A 13,986-nucleotide genomic window follows, 5' to 3' on the forward strand; every position below is an offset into this window, starting at 1 on the left:
CTATTTGGACACGAATCCTGCAAAGCACATCCCTCCTACTTTCCGGGCAACCACAAAGTTATGTTTCGGCTGCTATATATGAAACCGAAAGCCGCCTTGCTTTCGGTTACAGGCCTCGTCAAGGGGTAGGCTATCAAGTCCATTTCATCCTTATAACAGAGAATGTACTGTACCCAGGCTGGCATGTAAATGTTTTTTAAAGCGAAGCTTTGTACCTCTACCAGCCAAGGGTTCTGTCGTGTCCGTCGTTGTAAGCAAAAAACGATCCCGACGAACCGCTAACAATTGCAGGTATAGCAGTATAGCTTACTTGAATTCAGGCATTCAGCGTACAACTAAGCACTCGTTTTCGGAAGAAAAACCACAAAAACAAGCTTCAAAGTGATGAGCCAACATGATGGATGATAAGAGCTGCGGGCAAACAACGGAAACAGGCTCGGCGCGGTCCGTAAGATTAGATTGCAGCTGTTGCAAAGCTTATGCAGCTGCTTGAAAGAGGGTTGACGTCATTCGAAACCCTTCCAGCCTAGTAACTGCTTCGGTTCATTTTCTAGACTACCCCACTATGGGGTAGTCTAGTGGTGTATATCACACCGATCATAAAGCAGTAGTGAACATTGTTGTGAAGTAAATAATAATAAAGGCCGTGGTTAAAGTTACGTTGTAGTGTGTGAAATATCAAGTGCGCCGCAGTCACCGTGAGGGTGGCGTAAAAAGCTTCGCTTTCCAACCACCTTCACAGGGTGGATTGGTGGGCAATTTTTTTTCTCCAATTCTAATGATTCTTCCCTTATCGCGGAACAAATGCATTCCGTACCAGTATTACCCGCTTTAGTAATTTTCTTTTTCACAATGTGTTATAATGAACGGAAATTCAGTGAAACACTTTAAACACAAGGAAGGGACGAGCCTCTGGTGTTATTCCATGTTTGTTCATTTTAGTATAAGACATAGGTTATAACGGTTGTTGTGGAATTAGTCTCATTCGCGAACATTAAACGACTGCTTTGCCTCGAACGACTGACAAAGCGAAAAGCAACAGCTTGCGCGGTAAATCAAGCAGGACAGCCGCTTTGCATTATGCAGTACAAGCTGCCCATGGATTTACTCGACTTTGCTCCCGCATTTAGAGTTCGACCGTAATTTGTTCTTCTTCGTTACTAACACTGTGTACATGCATTAAACAGCTTCCACGACGTAAGCCAAGTGCTCATTCAAAGGGGCTAATGCGAAACGTAAGCAAGGCATCCAGGTCCTCAGTGAACAGGCTAGGTTTTGCTAATTAAGTTACCATTTTTTGATGAGTTACTGCGCATGTTAAGTTTCCTGAAAAAATGGAAGAAAGTATCCAAGTATCTTTAACAAAAATAAAAGCATTAGTTTCGTAGATACACATTGTAAGGCCGCTCTTTCTTTTCAGCGGGGGAAGCGAATTTTGCTCTGGTTGCAAATGGCTGTTAATTGGAACCATCTGCTTGAAATTGCGCCGTTAGCCCTCTTTCCGTGAAGTTTGCATTCTATTAGTGTTAACATTAGTTGGCCCCAACGCATGAGTTATTCCACGCCGAGTGAGCCAGCATTTTTTTCACCGTAACAGATTTAAGTAAAACAAAATTCATATATTTGCGGCTGCCTGAAATGGAATACCTGAGTTTATTTTAGCTTAAAGCTTTTCTGGTTGAAGGGCGAGGTTTCAGTCAAGTCCCATGCGACATTTTCTTTCAGCAACTTCCGGAATAATACTCACCACCTTGGGTTCTTGAACGTGCACCCAAATGCAGCGTAGGTGAGCGTTTATTGCATTCGGCCCCCATTGGAGTGCGACCGCCATGGCCACAATCGAACCCACGAGCTCGAGCTCAACCTGCTGTGGTTGCTCAGTGGCTTTGTCGTTGCGCTGTTAAGAACGAGGTCGGGGTTCAAATCCCGGCCGCGGCGGCCGCATTTCGATGGGGGCGAAATGCAAAACGGCCGCGTACCATGCATAGGGTGCACGGTAAAGAACCCCAGGTGATCGAAATTATTCTGGAGTCCCCCAGTACGACGTAACTCATATTCAGATCGTTGTTTTGGAACAAAAAATCTCATAATTTTATTTTTAATTTGAAACCTCGAGCTCAACGGCATAACGCCACTGAACTACTGCTCTGGGCACACGGCTTTTTCGTAAAGCAAGTCGTATGTTTCCATAACTTGCTCACGGCAGTCTGCGTGCGCAGTCACGCATTTAAAGAAAAATGCGCTCGAGTGGCGAAATAGTTCAGTTGCACCACGTGCATGATGAGTCCTCGATGTTTTAAAAAATGGGCCAACTTTTCTTCAAACTTTGACCCGGGGCTTTCCTCCAGTAACTGTCATACGCTCCGCCAATATAAGAAATTTGTCATCCTACAAGCAGAAAAGTTGAATGGACTCACCCGGAGAAGTGACATCAAACGATCTCGCCCGCCAGCAGCGGTGTGCGTGATCAAAAAAGTCGAAGTTTCGCGCGAAAGGCGAAGCATTGATTGCGATAGCAAATTATTAGACGGCTATACACACGATAGCAGTTTGATCGGTAATATAAACTTGTAAACATTCCCTTACTAAATGAATGAACAAGCATAGTGTCACACGCGCACAGGCAAACATAAACGCATCTCGCTCGGTTGACCGCGGACACTTGCTGTCAAAACGCTGGCGTGAGGAAGCGTGGCTGTAGTAGCGAGCGAACTGACCTTCGTGTTGCCTCTTTCTTCAACACGAACTAAGCGATGAGAGCACAGCGCACATGACGTTATCAGCCCTCGGCGCACCTATGCTTTGTACCCATAGTAGATAGCTTTTAAGATAGGGCCCGCGCGGCCGTGCTCAGCCGCGCCATACCAGCCGCCACCGGAGTAAAATGCCCCTCCTACTTTCCGTGCCTTGCGCGCGAGAGACGACGACGCGCTTCCTCCCCGCCTCCCTCCTTTGCGCGCACGAGATCGAGACACCATCCTCGGCTAACTCTCGCACGTTTTAACTAGCACTTACAGCATAGGGCGCGTGGTCACGTTGTTATCGCACTTGGACATTATACGCAACATCATGGCGACAACGACGGTGGAAATGCGCTTGGAGTGTCCGCATAATTGCTAATGCAATAAAAGATAAAGACAAGCGTTCTCTGATCCCGCTCAGTACTCGTCTATCAGCTAGTCTGGTGCAACATTACCAAGGCTGCTATTGAACGAAGTTATTGGTTCACAGTTTGCATCAAGTTTAAACAGCGGAGCTGCAGACAAACAAAAAATAGAAGGGAGGCAAGGGAACGATGCTGACTGTACAAAAGGAAGGCCAGGCATTGGCGTTCTTTTCTTGTTTCTATCGTGTCCTCTGTCTGCAGTTCGGCTGTTAAATTCAATTCAGATTGAGGTGTTCTTCGGATGTTTTTTTTCCCCCTCTTTTTTTTAAATCACAGCTTTTAATTTTTTGAATGGGAGTCATAGTAAGCTACTGGGTGGAAACAGCAATCCACTGTTTCCGTTACACAGAGAAGCGATGGGAGTGTACTGTGGATAATCGATGGATAGCACTCTCTCTCTCTGTTTGCAAAGCCAGTGAAGGATAGAGTAAAGTTCCTTTTCCCGTAGTGTTAAGGGACAAGGCCCCTATGATGTAGCTCGGCGGGGGTGAAGTAGCAGACAGGAAACGTTGCACAAGTATGACAAACTGTATTTACAGGTGAACTATTTACATTTACATGTGAAGAGCAGGCCCTCACTCTTGTACACTTAGCTGGGTGTTAGAGCCCAGGGCGCTACTAGGACGTACGTAGTACGGAGCCTCACCGTTTTACCACTGCGTGGTTACAGCCCAGATTGCCCGTGAGTGCTCCGTACGGCTCTTATAAAAGCAATCAAAATAAAGAAAATGAGAAGAGAAGAGAGTACAGCCCGGCACGGATAGAGTTGTGCTCTCTCTCGCTACTAGTGCTGGTTATGTAACTGCATGCCTTCCCTTTCTCTGCTAGCGGCTCTCCTATACCGATGCACCACTGTCGATGCTTACGTGCATTGACCCTTGTTTCACCCCAATAGTCCCCAGTAGGGGCCAAGGTCGTCGGACACTACGGCGCTGCTATTTTGGAGGGAAGCAGGTAATCAGTTTCGCGGTCCGTACTTCCCGTATGGCAAGGAAAGAAAGGGTCCAGTGCCCGGCGGCAAGTTTTGTGCTTGGTCGACTGTCATATGTAAGAGGCCGCCTGCGGCGCAAGAAAGAGGAGGAGCACAAGAAGCACGGCGTTCGGAACGGTACGAGCTCTCGAGGCGCGTGACCCGAGGCGTAATCGAGGGATGAACGGCGCTGTCTGTGGATTATCGACGTGGCTCCGGGCCAGGAAGGTCGCATCGTCAGCTACGCTCTGGCGACGGGAGACTTGGGGGTCTGGCTGAGTCCGTGACGTTGGCCGTTCAAGGTGTGGCCGTCGACCTCGGCAAGTTCGAGGGAGGCTCCTGGACTGGCTGCAGCCTCTCACGGCAGGACCGGGCACCCCAGAGAGGATCCCTCTTCTGCGACAGACCGGCACGTTCGATTCTCCTCGGGACGCCACGTCGGCACTCACGAAGAAGTTGCGACGCATCCCGACGCTAGGCCTATCCAGGTGGGCTTGAGCAACGCCGAGCCTCATCACTGACGAAGTACTGACGAGCTCACCACTGATGAACGAGGCGAAGTGACGACGGCAAGGCGACGACTACATCATCAACGAGAGCACCGACTGCTTGGGAAAAAGAGCCGACAAGCCGGAACATACGTGCGACGACGAGGGTAGCAAGGTGACTCTTCTTTGTTGCGTTTGAGCGGGGTAGGACAGGGAAGAGCACTGCACGGGCCGATTTTTTCAGCCCGGGCCCGGCCCGGGCCCGTTTTTACGTTGGGCTGCCCGCCCGAGCCCGATCAAAACTTTTATGGCGAGACCCGGGCCCGGCCCGGGCCCGGAAGTTATCTACGTTACCCGCCCGGCCCGGCCCGAGACCGAAAAATACATGTTTTTTAGAGTTGAGACGCCCGAGAATAACTCGCTGCACGTTACATGCACACCACCAGAAAGCCCGAGCCCGGCCCGAGCCCGTAAAAAAACTGCTCTACCCGGCCCGGCCCAGGCTTTCGGGTAAGCCCGAGCCCGTGCAGTGCTCTAGGACAGGGTTGCCTGACTTTTATAGACTAGACGCCACAGACTAACATAGGCGGAATTAAGTTCATATTTAGTGTTTGTTAAGTAGTTTTTAGGTTGTCTAAGTGTTAGTATTTACTCATCATGTTGTAGTGTGATCGAGTTCTGTTGGAAGTTTGGGCGTGCAGTGTAATTAAAAATCTGTTTGCTGTGTCGACATGCGTCTCCTCTCTCCATCTCTTATAACACCCGCACGCCCCCGAGATCGGTGACAAACACGCGACATCGACCTGTGAAGAGCGAGAGCCGGGTCCTTGACTTCAGTTAGCCTGTTCTTTCTGAGGGAGCACAACTGGTCACTGCTGTTAGCCATTCTCGGCCTTACAATGACCCATGCTTAAATGACGCATGCTCGGCCTTGCACATAGCTTTTAGTAACAAAGATTGGAGGCCATAAGGAATGTGAAAGGAGCAGCGTTACAGTCTGTGCCACCGTGTCCACTCAAAATGAATTTACCAAGTAACTTTGGAGGTTGTGTTCTACACTCACATGAATGTAGTATCGGCTGCTGAGCAATGTAGTGCTCTTAAATAGTGGAAAGTGCACTCTTTTTACCACTTTTGCAATATTTGCAGTAATTGCTATGAATTACTCGGCTAACACCGCCACTGGTAGAACAGCATGTGCGATAGGCTTCACGAATAGCTATCATATTTTTTTTGCAGGAGAATGCGTGCATGTGGCTCAAGAGAACACACCAGAAAAGCTCTGATTTGATGTGTCTGCATAGGTTCCGAAATATTGGGCTGTTGTATGTATGGGTGTCTCGAGTTTTAATGTTTCCTATGTCGTCTAACCTTTTTGGCGCTACTAGAGACAATCGTGATCGAGAATACGCCACGCCGCTTCAAACATGTTCCCTAATTAATTAATCACATTTAATGAAGCTTCCCGGGCCGTTGACGTAAAATTATGCGCATCCCACACATTGTGGAAATGGGTTTTAGTGAAGCTTTCATTGGTGTTTGCGAGAAACGTTGTTCCTTTTTATGGACAATTAGCAGGTAGAGTACAGGATGTAGAGGCAAAGGAAGGATAACAGTAACACGCGACGACATTGTGGCGCTATCTGTGGGGCCCTATCTTTGTATAGAGCCAAGACTAGGGGGTAGTGTCACAGTTGGTAGTGGGTAGTGTGGTGGCATTGGGTGGTGGGGGGGGGGGGGGGGGTTGTAGGTTGGTAGACTCGCAGGACAGTCAGCGCCTGAATTGTGGGGGGACAAGGCAAAGTAAGTGTCACTTTAATAACGTTACAGGTTAAGCTCATGCACAAATTCTTCCGATATGCTGGTTATCCCCTATGACACGCATAGACTTGCAGAAGAAGACTTCTCCTCACAAGGTCTCTTATTGCGGAGAAGCCATCTCTTGTAAACTCTCTCCAGAAAAGGACGCACAGCACACACCTAAGAAAACAGTACTAAGTATCTCCTACAGCACAGGCTCACACCTGACTAAAAGAAAAGAAAAAGAAAAAAAAACTTAGGGGACTTCATTAGCGAAATTTTGATGCTCCATCGTTAAATAAATATCAGATGACCGCAGGTAACAATTACCAGAACTCAGAGAATGAAGGTGGTACAGTCTTTGTCGAAAGCACACAGGCTGCGTTGCCTGCGATCGCCTGGCTGACTACAGGCTGTACATCAAGCCTGTAACGCAACAATAAAGCTCAAAAATAGAGCACTTCAGAGCTCGTACAACTTGCAGGTTTGAAAATGGGTAGCCTCTTTTATAAGGAATGCCGTTAACTGCATGCCTGAGTGCATGATGATCAGATTCTTTATGGGGGCAAGTTTGTCACGCTGGTATAATAAGCTGGGGCGGAATTCGCAAAGCTTTTTGTTCGTAACGGCTGTTTGCCATTGCTCATCCGCCTTCGCTAATACTATGCTCGTCATCGCAATTGACACATATATACTCTTACGAACAGCTCTAGCGTAAGTATCTTTTTGTGAATTCGGGCCCAGAATTCTTGAAACGTGTTAATGGAGCTTGCTTTTCAAATCTTACAGAGACAAGTACTTATGAGCTGGCCAGCAAGAGTGAATGAAAACGGGAGAATGAACAAATCACAAAGGCCTCTGACTAGTTAACAAAAAATCACCATGGAGCCCCACTAGATCGCCCAAGTGTCCATCTTGCTGCAACAAGTAACCCAATAACTTTTACCTAGCATTACGATGAAACATTAGCCTCGTGTGACCCACTAGTGCGGCGCCCGATTTGAACGCTCCGGGAACAGCGGCGCTGCTATCGAGGCACCCCATCCTTCACGAATTTGCTGCGCCATCTACAACGTAGTCTAAGAAGCAAACTTGTTTTCTGGGTAAAAATGTTTTTTTCGCCATATGAATCTGATTTTCTGTGAGCACGCAGAGCTGTGCACTGGGCATCTCGAAGACAGTAGACACTCCTTTAGCTGAGCCCTGGGCCCTGGCGTGAACAGCGTTGATCTCGCGAATCTACAGCGTCCTCAGACGATCGTTTAAATGCTATTAGTAGCAGTGAACCTGAAGATGATGTCAGATCATGGGAGCTTAATTTTGGACGACGGTAGATAGGCACAAAACCACCCCGCTCTTCGGCAGCGAGATTAGTTTTCTGCCTGTTGACGACTGACTCATTTTCTTGTACCGACTACGTTGCCGTAAAGGTGTGGGAAATATTATAGACACTTTACAGTGGAAGTTGCCAGAACTGGGCAGGTTGGAATAGGCTCATGATCTGTCAGCGTAAGAACTAGGCAAAGACGAAAACGAAGAGACAATCACAGGCGCTCGCTGTCTATCAAATGAAGCTTTAGTGCAATCACGTGATCAATATATACAATGCGGATTGCACCAAAGCGGGAAAAACAACTAAACCCAACACCTTGTACAACAGCACCACATACATCTCATGTGATTAAAACTGATCTAGAAAGTTAGATACATCCTATGTTAAAGTTATGGAGGGCTCACTTACGCATTCGTGCCCATGCACATGGATTTGAAAAGCCTCAACAAGCGCGTACACTGCTCTCTGTACCTCATAACGATAGCGGTACTATAGAAAAGTGGCCCGCAACCGCAAATGCGACAGTGGCTAGATAGATGAGAGCCGGGTGTGCCATTTAAAAAAGTATGGTGTTCTTGAAGTGCACGTTGATGCACCGCCCGGTCTCGCCAATGTAGACCTTATCACAAGAAAGCGAAACTTTGTGGTAGCAACACAGGCGCTATCAATTTTGTTTTCTGAAGAATTAAATTAAAAAAAACGTCCACGTCATAGCTAATGCCAATCTTGATACGGTGAGAAAGCGAATGCAGGTCCGGAATAATTATGTATTTGCGTGTTTGAACGAGTTCCAATGGAGTTTCCTCTTTTCTAGCAAACGCCGTGACGCAGAACCCTAAAAAATTAGATAACCAGAGGCACTGAGTTACTTCAACTGTGCATTAAAACTACCTTGCCTGACTTCACCATAGCGGAATTCAAGCACGACATTATCAAGCCATGTTTCACTATCTTTGAACGCCCAGTAGCCCCATTCAAAATGGCCTCAACATTTATACCTGGGCGTACTTCCGACAGACATGTTCTTTTATGAAAAATTAACGAAAGGTATAGAAACTGTAAAGCGTTACCAGCAGCAGCCACGCACGTGAAGCACAAGCCATGTCCCCTTTCTTTAAATACCTTCAAAACGTTGACTATCGCCGTGGTATAGTTAGTCCCCATCCCAAAAGTCAAATAATCATCAACATAACGGAACACATGCGAATCTAAGCCCGATAAAACCGCCTCAAGGTCATGGTCAATCTAGCTTAAGAAAATGTCGCTCAGCACTGGAGCCACCCTTGAGTCAAACAGATACCAGAATGCTGGACAGACAAATTATTCTCCCAACCAACAAAAGTTCAGGCAAAATATAAGGTCAGAAGCTTCAGAAACGACCCCACAGAAATGCCACAATCACTCATGAAACGGACCTCATCATTAACTAATTCAATTCTGGAGTATTACGTGCCAAAAACCACGGTGTCATTATAAGGCACGCTGTAGTGGGGGATTCCAGATTAATTTTCACCACCTCGGGTTCTTTATCGTGCACCCAATGCACGCTACACTGGCGTTCTTGCATTTGGCCCCATCGAAATGCGGTCGTCGCTGCCGGGATTCGATCCCGCGACCTCGGGCTTAGCACCGCAACGCCAAAGCCACTAGGCCACCACGGCGGCTCTTCATCATTGTCAACAGTTACCACTTTATTTTTAACGTACGTCATTAAATTGTCATGAGGAAGAGAGTAAAGAAGAGGTCCTGAACGTGTATTGTAAGATCGCTGCCCGTATCTGGGTTGGAAACTTTCAAAAAAGGAGACGACTTGGTGTGAATTGTCGAGTAGAAAAGAATCCAAATCCAAAAGGATATAGTGTTTCTACAGTATATGGCGGAAACTTGCTACCACGATCCGAGCAGAATGTTATGTTTTGCCCAATATTTGTGGCCACATAGAAAACGACACGTTTTGGACTAGGCAGAGAATATTTTTTTAGATAAACTCAGTGATGAAATAAACATTGAAACTTTAATGTGCTGTAAATAATTCAAGTAGAAATATTTCTCATATTTCTGAATAATTTTTTTATTCTTTTGTTTTTATGTTATGCGTGCAACGTTGTATTCCCGGTACACTTCAGTAAAGATTGTACTTCACGAATAATAATACATTTTACACCTTTCACATGCGTCTCCAAATTATAACTTTAGAAAGTAGCTTTCTTTAGCATTTTTATATATAGCATATTATTAAAACGCTGACAGTGTATTCAATAAAAATTATTCTAATTAATAGCTTAAAAAAGGTTGCTCTTTCGATGCTAAGCAAATGGCTAACTGCTGAGTTTCACTGATATCATGGCATACATTATGTAGTGCAAGTGAACCCTGTCATTCTTCAAAGTCACTCTGTCCCGTAATAAAGACATCCTTCGTCAACAACCGCTTTTCACAAGCCTAATTTCAAGAAGTCACCCATGATACGCTTTGCCACAGCTGCGACGTAGGAGGGCGGTAAGCTTAAGTCAGCCCGATGCACCTTGTCACTTGGTGCAAAGCTGTCAATCGGCCGCTACACGAAAACTCTTTGGAATGAGGACACCACCCACTGGACCCCAAGAGCAACGACTCCAAATAAATGTTTTCTCTCTCTCTCTTGGCAAGCTCGAGGTAAGTCAAACCGAGAAGGGCATCAAGACACGCTTCACTCTTTCCCGCTGCTTTAATCGACGATTAGAGAAGCAAATTTAAGAGGGAACAACTTGACATGCAATCACACACGCACAAAAAAAAAATACAGAATTGAATGAAGTGTCCAGATAGATATAGACCCTAAAGTCCCACTAAATTAAGATTTATTAGTGATTGATTCTTATTTTCTATGTGATCAATGCTGTTTTTGTGCAGGCTATGTCTACCTGCTAATGAAAACTTTTTGCAATTCATGCATGAATCGTGGTATCCATTGTAGACGTGGTGTTGGGCTGCTGAGCACGAGGTAGCGGGATCGAATCCAGGCCACGGCGGCCGCATTTCGATGGGGGCGAAATGCGAAAACACCCGTGTACTTAGATTTAGGTGCACGTTAAAGAACCCCAGGTGATCCAAATTTCCGGAGTCCCCCACTACTGCGTGTCTCACAATCAGATCGTGGTTTTGGCACGTAAAACCTCATAGTTTAATCCATTGTCGACGTTTCGCGAAAACAATTGACTTGGCGTTGACGTTTAGCCAATCTATGCTGTAATATTGCAGGCATTTGTATGTCATATAAGGGCTGTCCTGCAGGCATAAAACATAGGGATATTCAGTCTGTTTATTATTGCGTTAGCATTGTTAGGGTACTTAACGTACTTTCCGGGGGGCCAAGTAGCTATCTATCTATCTATCTATCTATCTATCTATCTATCTATCTATCTATCTATCTATCTATCTGTGTTTGTATCTAACCATTTTCTCGCCTACCTGGGTCACTGGGTAGTCCGTGGTTAAATGGGTAGCGCATCGGGTTGCTGCTCTTCAATAATGAAAAGTATGTGCCCAACGGCGGGATCGAACACCTGCCTCCAAGCAGAGCAGCCCGACAATGTAACCATTAGGTCATGTAGACGGACCCACCGTGGTTGCTTAGTGGCTATGGTGTTGGGCTGCTGAGCACGATGCCGCAGGATCGAATCCCGGCCACAGAGGCCGCTTCTCGATGGGGGCGAAATGCGAAAACACCCGTGTACTTAGATTTAGGTGCAAGTTAAAGAACTCCAGGCGGTCCAAATTATTCCGGAATCCTCACTATGGCGTGCCTCATAACGAGAGTATGAGTTTGGCACGTAAAACTCCTAATTTAATTTTTTAATCGCCTGTTGCAGATAACGCAATTCTAGTCCTTGCGCTGGATTATACAGAGACGCGGACAATGTTAAAGTAATCCCTAATGTAGTGGTTCCTAAATTGAGAGCCGCGACTTCAACCACCCCATTTCCGGAGAAAGTGGTAGTAGGTCGGGAAGCGGATCAGGAATAAAAGTGCGCAAACGACACCTTCACACTTCGCTCAGCCTGCTATTATGCGTCGCGAAAAACTTGCTGTCGAAGACCACGAGGTCTCTTAACGAGCTTAGTTTTTTACAGCTACACGACAGTTTCGAGGAGTGACACTTTGCCCACCACTCGTTTTGTTGAACGAATAGAGTCGAATCAAGTATTTTGGTTTACTGAAGGAAATCTGGTCCCGAATTCACAAGAACTTCTTACGCTAGAATTGTTCGTAAGAAAGAATTTCAGCCGATCCGGATGCAAGACATATTATTATCTAAGGCGGCTGGCCAATGGCAAAGAGCACTTACGAAAGAAAAGCTTTGTGAATCTGGCCCCTGGTCTGTAAAACTTCGGAATAAGCACACTAGCTTCGGAACCTGAAGGTGGTGCCCGCCTGGATGAGAGATATATGCATAGTTAACGCGGTACCCCTTCCTGGCGACGTCACTGCGGCAAAGGAAAAACAAAAACATATGTCGACCTGATGTCAGATTCAAATCATTCCGGTTGTGTATACATCTATATATAACGGGAAGATTACAGACGGTGCAATACTGACCGGCGAGGTATAGACCGGCCACCGATGAACGCGAAACTTGTGTCGGCTAGGCAGAGAAAGCTTCTGTTTGACAAATTTTGAGAAACTTCGTTAAGCAAGACAGCGCATTTGTTTACTTTATAAACTAAGGAAGCTCTGTTTGAGAGATTCCACATGGTAAGTCAAGATAGATTAACACATCGCGTTTACAAAATGGCACACAAGTAACTTTTGTCGAAAGCAGAGTTTTTAAACGTGAAGACGACCTAAAAGTAAGACTTATGTCCACGACGCCTTCCTTTCCTCAAGCAGCTTCATATGGATACTCAAGGTTAACTAGTTGTTTGTAAAGAAAAAAAATACGCATTATTCGAAAATAAAAAAAAGATGAAGCCACAGTTTTCGTAACGTTTTCTGCAGAAGAAGAATGAAAACCTTAAAAAAGGGGGTGAACTATGTGACGTGTGACTACGTCATTGGCCCCACGAAATGTGCGTGACAGATAGCTGAGAATTATAATTACGGTTGTGCAAGCTAAGAAATTATAACGCCGTACTAAAGGTGACACAAAGTTACCACAGGTATGCCCATCACTCTCACTCGATTCATCCAGTACTACTGGTGCACCATGAAGATAAATTAAGTCAGATCACATGGCTGTACAAAGATCAGTGGTCAGTGAGTGAAATGTAGGCGTCCTGCGAAGGCTCGCCAGGTCATCATTACCGACAGCTGGATCCATAGGATTGCGGAGGACGGCGAGCACTTTGCTGATTCCAGAAGCAATGTAGTGGCCAGGGTCCTTGGGCATGTCCTTGAGCAGGTTCATTTGTCGTCGGAAAACACGGTATCGCATCCACGCGAGTGTGAGGAGAAACACAAAGGCGCTCACTGCGACCGCGAGCAGCAGCCACGGCCTGACGTCGGTAAAACGGATCAACCGTAGCGGCCGCGTCAGGTCGCGCCATGCCTGCTTCACCATTGCCCACAGAGACTAGACTGCACTAGGGTCCGTGGTGGGCTATCATTTAAGGCGCTCCCCAACCCCAATCTTTGCTTCATACGAAAATGAAATAACAAAGAAAAATACTGCTACAAAGTGCGCCTCTTCAGACGTTTCGGAAAAGGCGGCTCAGTGCAGCGCTGGTATACGCAGATATCTTTTGCCGGTCATACCCGACGCCCGCTCGTCAGGCTCTGTGCACCACGCACTGTAAATGCGATGGAAAGGCGTAACCTCAGGGTAGAGAGGGAGCCTGCGCGCGCGACGCGACCAGGAAGGCGCTCGAGTGTTTGCATAGTTTCAGCAGCTCTGCATTTGTGAGAGCGATTGTTTTCGGCCCTCGAAGTGGCATTAAACTTTCAGGCACGTGTAAGCGCCTTCTTTCTATTATTCACGGCTTCAGAAAGAGCCGTCGCTCGCACCAGGGAAATGAGTAGAGCGAGCCAAAATGGCAAGCTCCCACGCATGGGAGAGTCAGCGCATCGGTTTGTTCGTGCTTTTGAAGGGCCTTTCCTTCACAAACAAACGGCGCGCGACGACCGGAGGCAGACGATGGGGCAAGGGACGAGCTTGGCACGAATATACAAAGCGAAACTGCAGCACCTTTGGGAAAACAATGTGCCCAGGCAGTGTAAGAGGCTTGTCCTCTTTACTATAGGTAACTTTTGT

Source organism: Dermacentor silvarum, chromosome 1, assembly GCF_013339745.2.
Source record: "Dermacentor silvarum isolate Dsil-2018 chromosome 1, BIME_Dsil_1.4, whole genome shotgun sequence".
Classification (NCBI taxonomy): domain Eukaryota; kingdom Metazoa; phylum Arthropoda; class Arachnida; order Ixodida; family Ixodidae; genus Dermacentor; species Dermacentor silvarum.